The sequence below is a fragment of the Crassostrea angulata genome, chromosome 2 (assembly GCF_025612915.1).
Source record: "Crassostrea angulata isolate pt1a10 chromosome 2, ASM2561291v2, whole genome shotgun sequence".
NCBI lineage: Eukaryota > Metazoa > Mollusca > Bivalvia > Ostreida > Ostreidae > Magallana > Magallana angulata.
This window is the reverse complement of record NC_069112.1, coordinates 29176243-29194382: the sequence shown is the minus strand read 5'-3', so window position 1 is coordinate 29194382 and position 18140 is coordinate 29176243. Positions and strand designations below refer to the sequence as shown.

The 18140-nt window shown below is 32.7% G+C and overlaps 1 pseudogene; it reads right to left on the bottom strand.

Moving 5' to 3' along the window:
* Positions 1–5741: 5741 nt before the first annotated feature.
* LOC128171155 (uncharacterized) lies at positions 5742–12902 on the bottom strand (annotated as a pseudogene).
* Positions 12903–18140: the final 5238 nt, after the last annotated feature.

The following is an 18140-nucleotide window of genomic DNA, read 5'->3' as shown; positions in this document are numbered from 1 at the left end:
AAATCATTAGAATATAATTTATGCATGAGTTTGAAAACGTGCTTGATGTTTTATGAACTATTCATGTTAATTTTACAGATCACTAGTTTGTTATTGCATGTGCAAACGTCCATTCAAATATACTTTACTTCTAATTTAGTAACAAAATATGATTATTTCAAATAGAATTTTTCATCGTATTTTATAATTATTTGCCATTGACATGATGTACGGTATGTTATGTATTTAACTTGTAGACCAATTGACAGACCCAGAAATCCCAAAGCATAATATACATACCGTGTGAACCATAGTTAAAAGTCTGCTGTGATGTTATTCTTTGTTTAAGCATTCTAAAACTTTACCAGTGACAGTCCGATATAAGTGAGTTTCTTAATATCAGACCGTTAACAGTGGTCACACCAGAGTACCGATATCCTTCAAAATCAGACATTTCATATTTAAAATAGGGGTTAGATAGAAAAATATTTTTGCAGAATGCAAAGAACGATAGATATATCAAACACACGATATGATATTTTCTTCCTAATAATATCTGGTTGCAGACGACAGTAAACTGTCAATTGTCATGCCACCCAGATAGTTTGATTTACAACTAAAATAAGACAGCTGACATATAATGAAAAAAAATACCTTTTTTCGTCATCTGAATGCACGTCTATTTTTTCAAACCGATTTACCATTCATATTTCATCAAGATGGCGTCCTTGGGTCGGAAATCTATATAACACTCGCACCTTGATTTTCAAACACATTGCCAAGTATATGACACTTGCATGAAGATTTTCATACAGGATATATTCTAAAATGAATTTCAATCATAGTGTAAATATTAAAGCAAAGTATGTCCAATGCGTATTTTTTACATCAAGGATACAACAGCGGTGAAACAAATGCCGCGTCAAAAGACACCACCATAGCCACCTCAACAGCCATCACCGCAACCGTTGGAGATAGGGTATATTCAGGTGTACCTACCCTGGACATCACCACAACAAGGCATTATAGAGGAGAGTCTATCGCCACCACCTTACCCCTTCAGGTTAACACCAACTCTTCCACCATTACAGCGGCAGGCATCCCTGCAGAGGCCACCATTACAAGCGGCACTCCCGAGGAGGCTATCACTACCAGCAGCACCACTAGGGAGGTTACCGCTATCAGTGGCACCACCGAGGAGGCCGATGTGGCGACCGTCGGGGCTAGTCACCACCACTCAAGCCACGAGGAGGACCAGGGGGCCTTGACACTAGTAGGGGAGGGGTTGGGATCTACAGTAAATATAGAAAATTCTTCCCACACCTCCCCTACTGACCCTACAACTACAGCAACGCCTGATGTTTCGACTTGTTCCACTTCAACTATATTAGGTAATTTGCATTCAAAGACGTATCCTATCGATGAAGAATGCTTGATAATGCAATATTATTACAAAACAGTGAATAAAATTGATGGGCGCTTTAATGTTGTTGTTTCGGTAATATCTTAACTATTTAATTACTTTAAAAAAATAGATGACACAATGCAGCACAAAACTACTGGAAAGATTGTTGTGTTTTATTTAAAGATTCATTTTGGTAATTTCATGATAAGGAAGATACTTTGATAAAACATTTTGTTCAAACAACATATCAGAGCTCTTCCTTTATCCTTTAATCATTATAAAAATATGTCAAATAAAAACAAAATTATGATCGCCTATCTGTTTGTTTACGTAAGTGTGTACAATCCGCCTACGATTTTTAATATTACCGAAGCACAGATATAATGGTATCTCGTTTTAAATATTTTCGGTTCAATTTAAAAATTAGATATTTTATCTTTACATAAGTCGATAGCTGGTTGATAAAGTATATTTTTTCATTTACTTAACTTTTGTTTTTATTAACTCTTATTCCTTAAAAAAGATGGTATGGGGTAGATTATGATAAGATAGAACTCTTTCGAAGGATATGATACAATATGCACGATATAGGATACGATTGTTTTGTCAACTTTCAAAATAGGAGCACCAAAAAAATGTATAATTTTTGTCGTAAGTAAACAAAGTCTGTTGTGTTATGATGTTAAAATTTCATTTCATTTAACAGTTAATCTGTCACAGAAATCAAACAACACAGCGTCCATTTTGTATGTTATGCTGCCAGTTCTTTGCACAAGTCTCGTCATCAACTTCTGTACAATTACCTGGTATGTGAATGTGTTTTCTAAGAATTATGTATTGTATTGCTTTAAATTATATTCTCAGAAACAGACACGCTTTAAAATAGTATCTTGCCAAAGGATAGCAAATGTGCTAGCATCATACCCTGAAACTTGAATAACAAAAGGAAAAGAAAAAAACAACCAAATTTGATGACGATACCGTTCTACATGTACATTAATCGAGTGAATAATAACATGTATATATTTTAAACCCAAAAAACGTTGACAGTAATCCGAAGGATTGAAACATTCAAAACTTAAGATTGTATACATGCATGAGATTTAAAAATGTGAATTAATCAATTACCTTAATTATAAGAATTGTCCTATTTTGCAAAAAAAAAAATTAAAACAAAACACCACCCTTCCAAAAAATGGGAAAAAAAAGACTAAACAACTATACCTTTGGCTTCATCAGGATTGTTTTTGTCCCTATTACTGTGGAATCATTAGATTTCGTGGTGACAATTTTCGCGGAATTCGTGAGTACCTATCATTTAAGCAATCCGCGAAGATTTGCTCCCACGAAATTTAATGATTCAAAAGCTTTGAATGCAGTTAAATTTCAGTTTGAAAAAAAGTTAGTTAGATTATTTACTTTGAATCTAATAAATATTTAAAAACTTTCTTTAATGAAGCCATTTTAAGCAGTGAACATCTGAAGTTCAATATTTGAGTTAAAAAACAAACTGAAAAAATAATAAAATTTAGAATTTCACTATAACATATTAAGTACACGCAAAAAAAATTATAGGTAATACAATCAACCGCTGGCCAATGCTGAAACTTTTATTATTTGAACGTTTCAGGATTTTAAGAAACAACGCATGCAAGAGAAGGGATGTAATACAAGACGATTTGAAGACAGAAACAAAATTCATTCCTACGACCGGGATATACATGTATGATACATCGGACGACGACACTGTATACCAAGAACTGGATCAACTCAGTGGACCTTCACACTACAGTCAACTTTGAAAGCCAACATCAAATTAACTGAAACATAATAGAAATTGAATGATATTGTGTCGTTTTAATGTAAAAATTACTTCGGTACATGTATGCATGCATCTTGTTGCTGATTTTGGATTGAATGTTTTAAAAAAAAAAATATTTAGGTACTTCTACATTTCAGGTGAAACACATTTCCCTCTTCTTCTCTAGTTTTGTCCATACAAGTTTTTTTTATCATAAAATATTCTTTATGTAATTGACCATCAAAAGTTATGTCACCAAAATGAACATTAGCCAGATAAACCCCATAACTTATAATTATTGATCAATTCAAGGTATACAAAGGATAATGGATAGTGTCACTTTTAAAGCTTTCTCTTGTTATTAGATGGCTTAATGAACACCAACACTAGCATTTAGCTTGCTAACCCTATGTGTAGGAGTTGAGAAAAATATATTTTATTTGGCCAATGTTACCTTAATTGTTTAGCTGGTTTATTTTTTATAATTATTAAATATCATCAAATGTCTGTCAATCGTTTATCATTTTTCAACCCTAACTTACCCGGTATGTTGACTCTATTGCCATCTACAATTGTATGATAAAATTTTATTATGCAAGTAAATCAAAACAAATGCTTAACTATCTTTATGTTAGCTTTTTTGCCTGGCGGCACTATATTATGCTTCCGTGACGTAAAAGATTCCGAATTCTACTACAGTTATTGCCGAGCTCAAAGAGATGCCGCGGACATTATTTTCCAATATACTATGAACGTCATCAGTAAATTATCAGATTAGAAATAACTATTTGTCTCGCACTGACCATGAAAGTACAACTTCAAACCGTAAAAAGTTTTAAAACTAGGCCAATTTCACGTGTTAGTTCCAGTCAAAACAATGTGTATTGCCTCAAATGTTTATTTTTAAGAGATCAATGCGGCTGTTCCTAGGACCTCCCTAGCACATTTTCACTGCGTGTTTTTACATAAAATATGTAACGTGTAGTAATAATAATCGTATTAAATTGCCCTTATAATATTAGGAACATGATTCAAAGATATTTTATAAATAAGTAAAGAGCATTAAAAATCCAAAGAAAAATTCTGTCGTCTGCATGTGATTTCTATGATCGATATACATGTAAACATTACTAACAAAATCGTTGGGGTTACACGGAACAGCCGTCAAAATGACCTACATTGTCTCTATATAGAAGAAACGATCTGTAGAAATACTGGGCTGTTAGTAGAATAGAAATAAAGTTCTTGTTATCGTGAATGTTGCAGGATAACCTCCTCGGTCTCGAAATGTTGTTTAAAATGTTAAAGCTTCGGCTAACGCATCGGCTTTTTTCTCGACCTCGGAGGTTATTCTGCAACATTCACGATAACTCGTACTTTGTTTCTCAATTAAATCTGGATTAGTTATCAAACCATTTTTTAAAGAGCGTACATGACTTCGGTTATTTAATTAATTCAGTTACACATATATTCCTTACTAAATATAAAGTTTTATGTTATTTACGGACATATAATTAATTGCAAAGTTTTTCTGCACAAATGTTACTCATTTATAAAAATAATGTACATTTATGAAATACATATAGAAAACAGCACATTCCTTAATAAATATAAAGTTTTAAGTTATTTACAGACATATAATTGCAAAGTTTTTCTGCACAAATGTAACTCATTTATTAAAATAATGTACATGCATAAAAAACATATAGAAAACAGCACACATGAATAACATATGTATACATACGTGTAACATATGAAAAAAAAACAACATCTGTTTCACGTGTGTATTGATACATGCGATTTTACAAACATGTTTATATAATTTTGAACTCATGTTTAATATGTGTTGAAAAATCACGCATGACTCACATAGGATAAACATGAGTTATACGTATGTTTGATCACAACATATGTGTCACATGTTGCTGTGTACGGCAACGTAAGGGAGACTGTGAATAAGGTCCTTGATTTTTTTTTTATTTTGTGGGGTCTGATGTGACTTGATCTTGGACCTCAGACGTCATTTAAGGTAACTGTACAGCCTTTGACCATAGGCACTCTGTGAATGAGCCACAGTTAACCATGAGAAGAGAAATAATTATTCAGACTATGATTTTCGAAAGATTCTGCTGTGGCCTTAACTTAGACCTGGGAACATGGTTCAAGGGCACTGCACACCCGTTACCCAAAGTCACTCTGTAGGTAAAAAAATTTAAAAAGATATTGGGCAAAGGGGATAAAATGTATGCCCCAGGCAAGTGATTTTAGGCATAAGAACGAACGGGCGAACCGATTGGTCACTTTTCTGGCACCCACAGAGTGGGGACTATATTTTTTTAAAAAATAATGTCAATAATATATATATTTTTTAATTACTATGAAGTAAAAAGTTCTGATTGACAAAATAAGTCCTATATACTAGTATCGCAAAGTCAAACAATACAAAAGATGTGCTATACAAGTATAATTTAAAATTTCAAAATAGCCATAAGACAGAATAAAGTTTTCTACATGGTTTGCTTTACCGAAATCATTTCTACACTAAATATAATATTATTAGTGTATCTCTCGCACATATTTGAACATTCCAGGTCTCCGCCATGCCTGAAAAAAATAAATTTAACTTGTAGAATACCAAACGTATTACAACAGGAAATGGTAAATGTTTTTATTCTATTTTTAATTTCCGTTTTTCAGTTCATTACCAATTTTTTTTATCCTAGCATTTTTGTTATACACTTGTTAAGTATATGTCTTTTATTGATAACAGCTTTTTTCTATTCCTCCACACTTTTTTGGTTCATTGAAATGTTTGTTTATTTACAGTTTTTAAACTAACAGCCGTTCAGCCTTTTTCACTTTAACACAAAATGTCTATGATAAGCAGCTGAATAGTAAAAGTAAAGTTATCGTTAAAATTAATGTATTTGCTAATTGCATTTACCACTTCACTAATGTCACTGTCATTCCTGAAGCAAGCCCGCAACGGAAGTCTCAGATTTGAGATGGTGAACGGAATTTTGAATTGGACTGTAATTCGGATTAAATGAACATTGGACATGAATTCGTTTATCACGTTGACTTCCCAGTGTTGCGTTTTTGTGTATTGGTCGAAATGCTGCAATGAAAAATCGCTTTGTTTGTTACGAAAAAAGCAGTTGATGCCGATATAATGTACACCGGACCGGACCCCCCCCCCCCCCCCCCCCCGATGCAGGTATTTTGTAAACCGGGGAAATCCACCCACCCACCCTCTGTTCTAAACGTGTTGCCCTTATCATCCTCGTTGTCAGCGGGCGAAATTAAGATTGGGTCGAATTTCAATAATTAAAATCATCTCGGTTTAAACACAACTGTGTAAATACGATACAAGGCGAAACTATTCACAGATGTATAAGGCCAAAATCGATACGGAACATAAATACCCTAGAACATGTACAGTATTCGGTAAACAGACACCAACAAGAGCGCGAATGCTTTCTACAAACACCAAGCTTCATTTTCCCCATTATCTTCTATGCGATTGAGACGGTTCTGTTTATACAAGGTACATGTACCTCCCCAGTTAGAGGAAGACTGTTTTTTTTTTTTTATAACATTTGTGCAAAGTCAACTACTTGAGGTCTACACCATAAACCTGTGCCATCAAACGGACTCTAGAAAGGATTGAAGGCTTTAAAACTATCAACGTTTATTTTATCAAGTTACAAGACATATACAGCGTTTCAAATTCTTTGTTTTGGGAGAAAAATAAAAGGGTTACGTTCATTTGTTATTATTCATTGTTGTTGCTACATTATTACATTTATGATTTTACTATTTCCAATAGATTTTCGTATTACTGGGTTACAAACAATAAAGAAAATCTATATAAAAATACTAAATATTATTTCCAGATAGCATATCTCAGAACGTTATACACTGACTTTGTATAATTCCAATATGAACAAAAAAGGACTATAAAACTAGCTTTAGACAACTAAATATTTAAGGTCAGTTTTGTTTTAGTAGTTCGAACTGCTTAAAAAAAACTACGATGGTTATCAACACTTATTTGTATGCAAATACTTACCATTACGATATACTCGTTAGTGCTATTTACGAATGCAACAAATACGTTGGATGCCTTATGGATAGTGAAGGACAATTTTGCAACGTTCGAAGACTTCCCCGATAGAGTCAAGAAGAGACGTGCAAATCCGTGTTCCGTCGGTAAGAATGTGTGTCCCTCAGAAGTGAACATATCAGTGAAAGAACCATTGTAAAAACCGTCGTTGGCTATCCCAGCTCTACCTATAGCATCGCAAACTGAAATGAACTATTCTATGTTAATCGTTTATAAATATATTAGAAACAAAATATATGATAAAAAGTAATAAATCAGCTATGAATAAACTATCTTTCATATAAATTAAAACCGTTTGTTTAACCCATGTATCAAACTTCATGAATTTCAAAACAGTATAGGATACCTCTTAGCTGTCTTAGATCTGTTTTAAGGACTGTATAAGATTTCATTCGTAGTTATGAGGATGTGTTAGAAAGAAAGAAAAATGAACCAAAAATATTAATGGCCGAACAAAAATACTACGTTAAGACAAATACAGTCAAATTAACAAAATCCAAATTATCCAATGGATAATTTTAAGCCATAAATAAATGAATAAGAAACATATGCACTCACCTACATCACACGCCGAACCCTCGAATCCAGGTTTACATTTCGTACAAAACCCTGTGTTGGGATAACATGTCTCACAGTTGGAAGGGCAGGGCTTTGAACACTCCGGTACTTCAGCCACAGGACTTGGACATCCTTAGTTAAAAAATACTATGTCAATTTTGATTTGCATGCCATAGGATTCACTCTTCAACGTAAAAATTAAGATTATTTAGTTTATCTTATAATCATTAGGTAAAGAATAATCAACTTTAGCGTAGCTAATACCTATCCAAATGTAATAAAACAAAATACAAAAATGTTTTCTTTCTTCATATTTTAACTAATTATACTATTTTATGCAATGTATGAGCAAACATCAGTATACTTTGAGGAATGCTGAAGAAAATGGAATTTGGAGAGAGAGAGAGAGAGAGAGAGAGAGAGAGAGAGAGAGAGAGAGAGAGAGAGAGAGAGAGAGAGAGATATTTGAAAGCAAATACCGTAAACTTCAACTTCACACAAATCTCCAAACACGTTGTGAGAATAATCAGAATCATAGACCACACCACGTCGACGTTCATTGTAGTAGATGACGTACTGTGCAGTCTGCAGACACCTAATGGTAACGCGATCAGGAAGCGTACGTGTTGAATAACTACGATCTTTGTAACATAGCACTCAATCATTTCTATTGGTCGTGTTCGAAACGTACACAGCAAACCCGAGGTAATATTTTGCAAATATACTTCTGAAAACTAGACAACAAATCTTCTGTGGTGAATTTTTAGGATTAGTAAATGAAATACATATGAAAATGTTACCAGATTATAAGTTTTATTAAAAAAAAGTAAATATCATAATTTTCTCAAAAACCAATACTGTAAACGTATTATAATTGGCCTGTACGATATTTGGCGGAAATTAGTTATTGAACAAGTTGGCGTGGATTTGAATTAGCGTACTCCTGAATATGACTATTCTTATACATAAATGGATGGCATTTAGCGATGTACTTGATTTAGCGGAAGTGACATGCCACCAATAGCGCCAAAGAGAATACACAGCAAAATAAAATGCGTTTACAGTATTTTGTGCTTACTAGTATTTCATATTCATAACTTGCGTTCACTATAATAATATGGATAACAGTGGACATACAAAAGGTAGAGTTATCCGTCCTTAAATACAAGGTTATGAAGGCGATCCTGTACTTTTTCTCCAGATTGACCCACCACGTATTCCTCGCTGTTTGGATTGTGATTGTACACTGACCGTCCCTATAATGGCGGGATTTCTTCCCGTCCACAGCTTTATCGCTAGATCCGAACTCAGCATAGGTATAGGACTGCCATGTAGGTTTTCTATAGCTCAAGTTCTCCAGATCTAAAAACACCAGAAATACAAGTTACGAATTAAGTGACTTGATTCTGTACACTGCCTGTCCCTATAATGGCGGGATTTCTTCCCGTCCACAGCTGTATCGCTAGATCCGAACTCGGCATAGGTATAGGACTGCCATGTAGGTTTTCTATAGCTCAAGTTCTCCAGGTCTAAAAACACCAGAAATACAAGTTACGAATTAAGTGACTTGATTCTGTACACTGCCTGTCCCTATAATGGCGGGATTTCCTTCCGTCCACAGCTTTATCGCTCGATCCGAACTTCGCATTGGTATATGACAGCCTTGTGGGTTTTCTATAGTTTAAGTTCTCCAGATCTATAAACCACAAGAAATTCTGAAAAGAGCTTTGTAAAATAGGGTTTCGTTAAAGATTACTGCAAATGCATTGCACCTAACTGTGTGTTATGTATTGCATTTTTTATAGACAACTTTCAGTTAATACATTTTTTAAATATTACTACATCACAAGTTTTGGAATAGCAGATCACTGTGGATCAAATTAATGAACATTGCAGTCGTAAATAGGTTATCCAAATTTAGATGGGGCGTTTTATAATAGTTATATTCAGAAATATTTTTGTTCTTTTACGTACTTTAATTTGTTATTGTGCATCTAATTCAAATGTTGCTTATTTATTTAATAAATCTAATGAAAAGGACAAACATATGAGCTGCTATTTTTGTATCCAAAAGAGAACAAATTGCAGTTAATTTCAGGTACATTTTGCAGCGTGACAACTAAATATATATTAACGTAATAAATCAGTGTCAGAACTGGTTAATGTTTTTCCTGTAAGAAAGTATATTAGTTTATTACATAAAAAAGATATACTGTAAAACGAGAAAATATGGCGCACTACGAATTTTAGCGCCTTTGGCGCAGCTGCCTCTTAGCGCTAAAATTAATAGTGCGCCAACGTTTTTTTATGTGTATTAAAGTTCTTCAAGTTGCAAAACAATAACGTCAGTCCATTTTTAAGGCTATATAGAAGTGTTAATTTAAATATCAGATGCTGTCGGTTCTGTTTGTTTAAACAATTACACAGGTAAACGGTATGGGTTATCGGGTATAAGTGACTAAACATGGATTAATTAATTCAGTTTTAATTGCTTTTTAATATCTCTCATTAGCACCTTCAAAATTGGATTCTCCCAATACCACTTCCATTTAGCGCCTCGAGGTGAAAATGTGATTAAGCGCGCCGATCGTTAACGCTAACAATACATGATTGATCATAATTTCTTTGATCTCTGATTAGTGGATATAAAGATAACAAGACGATACCTATTTTATTTGTGTTTTTTTTAATGTAAAATAACTGTGAAAAAGATTCTCTCATGGTGATCGAAACTCATGGTAAATGTAGCATTCGATTTCACTTTTAGTTTCGGGACTCTTCTAGTGTTATCCAAGTCGACACGTTAAATTCAAAGTCCGATAGCTCAAATTTGTTTACCAACAAAAATTACACATCATCGCCAATAAATGAAGTTTTCATATCTATCTACTGACGATTTACACAAAAGTAAGTGTATTGTTCTCAACGACAGTATACCGTGCATGCGAGATAGAAATCAAAGTCGTTGTGTTCATGTGCATGAGTGAACACAGAACTAAATTTTGGGCGTGATCGTTTATGAAACAACATTTTTTGTATTCTTTTTTAAAGAAAAGATGCCTGCGCTAAAATATAAATGCGCTAATGTACTGGCACTTGCGTTTGCGCTAAAATACGTATGTGCCAAATTGTCTCGTTTTACAGTAATACACACGAAGTTTTATTTGATGAGGCTTGATAAAACTTCCCCTCCTCTCGCCTCTGCCGTGACCTCTCGTAGATAATCAAGTTATTATAAAACCATGATTTGTGATGTACATGTATAGTTACTTGAGCTAGTTATAAGATTTACTTACATTTATGACACATGGCAAGGCAAGGAATAGTGCAATCTGCATTTTCGTATCCAAATTCGGCAACGGGACAACCTCAAACACATACATGTAATATTCATTAAAAAAATATTTATTTAAACAGACCAACTATAAAAAATTAACGTACATGTAGTACATTTATTAACAAAAATATCCTCTGTAATGAATATGGAATAAATGGTTATTTCAAAACGCAAGATTTTATTTTATTGTATTGTTATAATGCTATCCAATAGTTATGAAGTATAACTCACCTGAAACTTCAATCTCACAGAGGTCGCCATATGCATATTTACTGTAATCCTTTGGATAACGTATCCCAGGGAGTCTCTCGTTATAATAGAAGACGAATCGACCAATCACAGAACAGAATATTTCCACCTTATCGGGTATCGTGGATGCAGTGTATTGTGTATCTTGATAGCAGACGACACCATCTCGACGATCAGTTGTATTAGATACAATGATGGAAAATCCAAGAAGCTTTTTGGTGAAATCATTGCTTTTATCTGCGACATAGACATATTCTTAGTTAAAAAACCATGACATGATACATAGATTAAAGGTATATATTTTACTGCTCCTTTCATTGAAGTTTACATCATCATGGCTTAGTTAACAGAAGGAGCTGGTGAACTTTGACTTGTATATTGTGCATCTCTCAGTAAAAACTGCCTAGTGTCTGTGTTTAAGAAGTATTGTTGTTGTTGGTTTTTCATGATTTTATAAGATCCAACAAAGATAATACAAACACAATTATGTTAAAACAAAAATCTAATAATCCCAAAGTAATTATGGAAGAATACTACAAAGTGAATATATCCACAGTTTTTCTGTTATGTTCATGCATGATAAATGGTCATTTCGAAACATAACAGGTGATAGATTTTTATTGTTAGAAAGAACACTGAAAGTTCTGAATGTTAACATAACAGAAGATGAAGGAAAGACATTATCGTAAGAGATAATAAGTGAAGACTTGTAAATATGATATATTTTTGATTATATGATGTATTGAACTGATTAAAAATCAGTCTGTAAAGGATATCTGAATTAAAACATCATATACATGTACATTATAGGTTTAAAAAAAATAGTTGTAGGTATTTAAAACAATAAATGCAATTATAATATTTTACATCGTTTTGTAGTGACTTTGCGATTGTTTACAACAAAGCATGTGGACAGAAAACATTGCAGAACGCCTTCTATGGTAATAAATGGAAATATTGTTAGCTGTAGCACGATCGTTGCTATTATAAAAATAGAAATATCATTAAAAAAAAAAATCAAAGCACTTGTATGAATGAAGAAATCAAAATCTTGACTTGTGATAATGTTGATTCATATACATGTATAATTTGAAATGATGTGATTAACAGTTGGGAAAACAAAAACTGTACACTGTAATTTAATTAAAACATATCAAAATGCATTTAAAAGAAGTATATAAACACAAAGGGTTCATTTTTGCTGTTACACATTCCGCTATTTTTATATCTTATGGAGTTTAAAATACTTCTTACCCCAAGTCAAATTATCCGTTCTTGAAAATACATTTATGCGCTCAATTCGTCGAGGTTTCTTCAGATCAACTATCCACATGGCAACTAATTTCTCATCTAAAGTTGAGGTACATGCTCCTTGGGATATGTGTCTAGTCAGCACTTTGCCGTCAACAAGCTTATCACTAGGGTACTCTGTAATACGTGTTGACATCTGGTAGGTTCGGCGGTGTAACGCCAAATTTACTATAATAAAAACATGTAAAAGAAAATTAAAACTTATCCTTACGAAAAAACAATAAATTGGTTGGTTTGTGAAACTCATTTTACAGATTTATTCTGAACAATAATGGCTTTAATATACAGAAGAGAGAATAACGAAACCAAACGTATACATCATTTTGATTGATGTATTGCAAAATGAAAATAAAAAGGTTTGCCTCAGAGAATTAGTTTATAGAATTCACATTTAAAAAAAACTCCCTTAAGAGATAATAAAGTAGCTCACTCCTTTTATACTGATCGCAAGTAGGGCCATCAAAACCGGGACTACACAGTCCGTCGCACTGTCCCGAGATAAGACCGCAATGATGGCAGTTAACTGGACACGGCTTAGAGCAATCCTTACCATGGAAGCCAAGAGGACAACCTTATTGTGAAAAAGCAACACAATCCAAAGACAATACCTACGAGTTTTGTTTTCAAAAATTGTTATCAATTTGATGCAAACAGTTTTAGAAAATTTATAATAACCACAAATATATTACGTATTTTATTTATTTTCAAATAATAACTAATGGCAGAAGATGATTTTTTTAAACTGCCTAGAAACTGATTACAAAAATTTGGAAACTCTTTTGAGTAATGCAAAATTTAGTTAAAAGGTATGATGACGAATTCAAATTGAATATATCACAATTTTCAGTAATAAGTAGATTGCATTTGACACTGAAACTGTAATACATGTACCAGAAGTTTACCAGCACTATCCAATCTTTACCATTAACTACTACTTCACACAGGTTTATTTGCGTCAATGCAGAATAGTCGAGTTTTCTGGACGCTAGTCCCTCTCTAGTGTTGTAATAAATCACGTATCGGCCGACCATAAAACAGAATGCGGTGACGTTAGCGGGTATGGTCGATGCTATATGGTGGGTGTCGCGGTAACACAATATCCCATCCTCTCTCTCTGTTGTATTCGAAATGTAAATTGAGAAGCCCAAGAACCTGCTCGCATACGTGCTGTCAGCTTTTGGAATTGAAAAGAGAGAAAAATAAAAACACAAAATAAAGAAGTGTTTATCTTACTGTCATTGTTTTAAAGATAAATATATATAAAACAAAGTAAATCAAGTTTATAACAAGATTAAAGTTTCAATTTGAGTCCGAAACCTGACGACATAATACTTTTAAAATGACGTCATAATGCTCAATGTGAGATATATTTCTTACTGACCTATTTATGGGATATACCTGGTATCCACGTGACTGCTATTGGCCAATATTTTTTTTGGAATTAAGCAGGAGGTAAGATATACAAGTAAGCCTCGATATATTGTCTATTAATTTCTAAATATATTCACCTTGCAACGTGTAAAAAATATTACAATATTTACATGTATATTTTTTTTTCCTTTTTTGATATTTTATATGTGATAATTAAATATAATATTAGGTACATGTAATTCTGAAACGTAGGAAATGCCCACCTTGTATAACTTTAACTATTAAACGGATGCTTACCCTGTGACGTCACTTTTTATAGATAATTATGTATTTGCATTGTTCGACAAAAGAACTGTCTATCAAAAGTTTCCTGTAATAAAGTTTTGGGCAAAACTTTACAAACCAGGGGAAGTTGGATTTAGTCGTCTGAACATAAAATGGAAGAGAGGTGTAAGTTTGTTCACTTCCATTCGTATATGTCCTGCTATGCTATGTTTCTCACTTGCAATTTATGCATGCTGTAACGTTAACTTAATACCAAACCTCATTAAGGTATCATACCGTGACCTTTTTTTTGATATATTTTTTTAAACTAATGATCAGCATCTGTGATACATGTACACATACATTGGTAAAGAGCCTTGTCTTTCCGAATACTCTACAACGCGAACCAATGAAAGTGATGAATGTGACAACCAAACATATTCACGAAAGAAATACTTTACTTACCAAACGATACACCGTCTGTTTTATGATATATAACAACTTGGTATATGCTATATATATCCTCGAGGTCCACCATCCACATGACGTCAGTTGCCGACTTGTAGGACATGGCACACTGGTCCCTGCCCCCTGAGCTAGTCTCAAACAGTCCATCTACTGCCTTGGCGGAGGAAAATTTTTCTCGCGTCTGCCAAGTTGGCTTTTGATAAGCCAGGTTATCTATATGTGTATTTTATATCAATTAGTTTTTTTTAGTTCACCATTGATAGAAATAAAAGAAAACGAGTAATAAAGAATGGATATCTATTACAAAATTGATATGGGGGGGGGGGGGTGCATACGGCCCTGCTAGGCATTATTTAAGGTACACTTATCTATTATTTCCAACGAGAAAGCTTGTTAAGGTATTCAATGTATAATGATGGGATATTGAACAATTTTGAATCATTTTTAACTATTAACTAAGAATATGGGTTGCAAGATGACTATGAAAGTAAAATGAACCAAATTTCGTCAAAATTCATTTTATTTCATATTTTAATAACAAGAAAGTTTATGCATGTATTAACCAAGAGAGTTTTACGAATTTTAAGTTACTTTTTACAATATTAAAACATACATTGCCCTTATACTTCAATGCAAAATTCAATGTGTAATTAGTTAGACTATCATAAAAATTTTGAAAAATCCCTTGGTGGAGTATTTGTATTTGATAGCACCTTTAAAATGATATCATGATTAGGAATGTCAGGCCATTCATTTACTAGGTACAAATGTGGTCGTTAAACATCGAATACTTTAAAACAGTAACAATGTACATGTATCTTTTAGCCCATTTACTCAACAGCTGACAAATATGTGTAAATGTGAAAAAATGTGTGCTAGGTTGTATTGTTAAACGCGAAGTTTACAGCAAAACAATAATCAGCGATTATCATCAGCAGAAAAAATATTGTGAAATACAACATACATATAACTAAAAAAAAATTGTAAAAACTTTTTTTTAAATAAGTGAGACACTTGGCCTAAGGGTAAAATATGTATGAAAAAAATTCCAATCAATTTTTTTTTCGCTGTTTTGGAAAAAAAAATAAACATTTACACAAGAGGAAGATTATTCAACAAGAAGAAGTTTTCAATCGCTTAACCGGCAGCTGACGCAGAAAAAAAAAATTAAACAACTTCTATGGCAAGAAATTTAGGCTACATTAACATAATTAACATAATTAACAGAAACTCAAAATTTCAAACGTTTACAGATTACAAAATGAGTCGTTTAAACCAATATCATAACATATTTGTAGCAAACAAGTCATATAAGACACATTGAACACAAGACATCAATATCTTTGCGCGAGTGTTAATTGATTAAAAAAGTCATCATGTACTTACACCCCAGGGCATCACATATGGAAGAAAATGTCCAAAATAGCATGAGGTCAAGTAACAACATTGTTGTTTGCCTTTTTACCTTCTACAGGATATAATGCCCTAGCCTTTGACGTATGCACACGTATTCATAAATATATTGGCAACTAAAAACAACCCTTATTTAACTGTTTACCTGTGCTTATAGAAACTGAACTGTAAACAAGATATTTAAAAATAAATGCATTTTAAATTTATTTCTGAACATTATTATGTATATTATTTTAGCATTAAAAGCCAATAATGTTTCATTTATTAGACTCTTTTGAATAAATCATTTAAAAATGTGCACTTTAAAACAAATTTCATTAACAACAACATTTAGATTTTCTTTTATATCTTTTATGTGTTCTTTTTCAGGATTATTCGACAATATCAAAACCCTATCAATGCAAACAAATATACTGAACTATGTAAAAACAAAAATAAATATATTCAATAGGAATCATAGTTTTACATTTGTATTTTAATGTAAGGCGTCAAAAAGCACCTTGTAATGCATTTTCAAACACAATTTCATAATCATTCTTATGTGAGAGGTACTATTGCTCAACGGCATATCAACCCGAATTTTCTTGTTATTCAAACTTTGGTAGGCGTGAATCAATTTCAAAATGCCATGGGTTTTTGTAGATAAACTTTTAAAAAAATGTGGCGACAACGAACAGTGTTCTAAATTTAAAGGGAAAATACAAAAATCAGAACCAGAGCAAACACGGACTCCGAAAAAAAAGAAAAAAAAGAAACGGAGACAGGATCAGTTGGGTGCCATGGAGGAGTAAGCATCCTCTGCTGACCGGTCACATCCGCCGTGTGTTCTTTGTCGTAATCGGGAGTAATATAATCTTCGATGATCATCAGACCTTGTAGAATAAATTAAGAATAAAAAACATCAATTTTTAGTAAAGGCTTTGTAAAATAGTATCATTTAAGTTGAGGAATACTTTATTGTTAAGGGTGTTCCCGTTTCATAGCCATAAACTACCAATGAAGCAAAAATAAAATATACAATTTGATAATTAACAAACGCATAATGTTACACCTTTGCAATTTATAGGTTATTCCTAATCAAGTCGTTGTGGAATACATCTGTTCACAGGCATGTGCTTCCTGTCAAAGTCCGTTAATTTCAAGTATAATTCGTGTGAAAATTTCACATGAAACCAGTAGGAAAAGAAACCATTCACTTAAAATTAAAATAAAACAAATCACATAAATTTCACTTCACACAAAGATCAACGTTAATTGCACGTGATTGTTTCATGAAGCCTATCCTTGTTTTCCGTTAATTTCAAGTACAATCTGCGTACAAATTTCACAGGAAATCAGAAGAAAAAAAACCATGGACTTAAAATTCAAAAATAAAACAATTCACATAAATCTCACTACAAACAAAGTTGCACGTGATTGTGTCATAAAGTATCTCCTTGTTTTAACGAAGAGTTCTTTCATTGATCTTAAATTAAATATACTAATAGTTTACCCGGGAATTTATTTTCTAATAAGTTAACTTGCCATACTAATTTCATTACCAATTCTTTATCGTTCCAGATAGGAACATACACGTGAAACAAAAGTCGGAATCAAATCTATGTCCATTATAATACAAGTTGATATTGTCAATTTTAACACTTATTTTACATCGTCCCATTAAACTTGATTTTTTTAACTGCACATTTACAGCCATTAGTAAGAAAAAAATAATAAAGGACATTTTTTATACTTCTCAGAGTTTTGATTGGATGACAAGACTTTTAAAATGTAAATTATTTTATTGTATAGAAGGGAATTGTAGAATGAAAAAAATACTGTTTTAACGACGTCCTTGAAATATACATGCACGATTTTG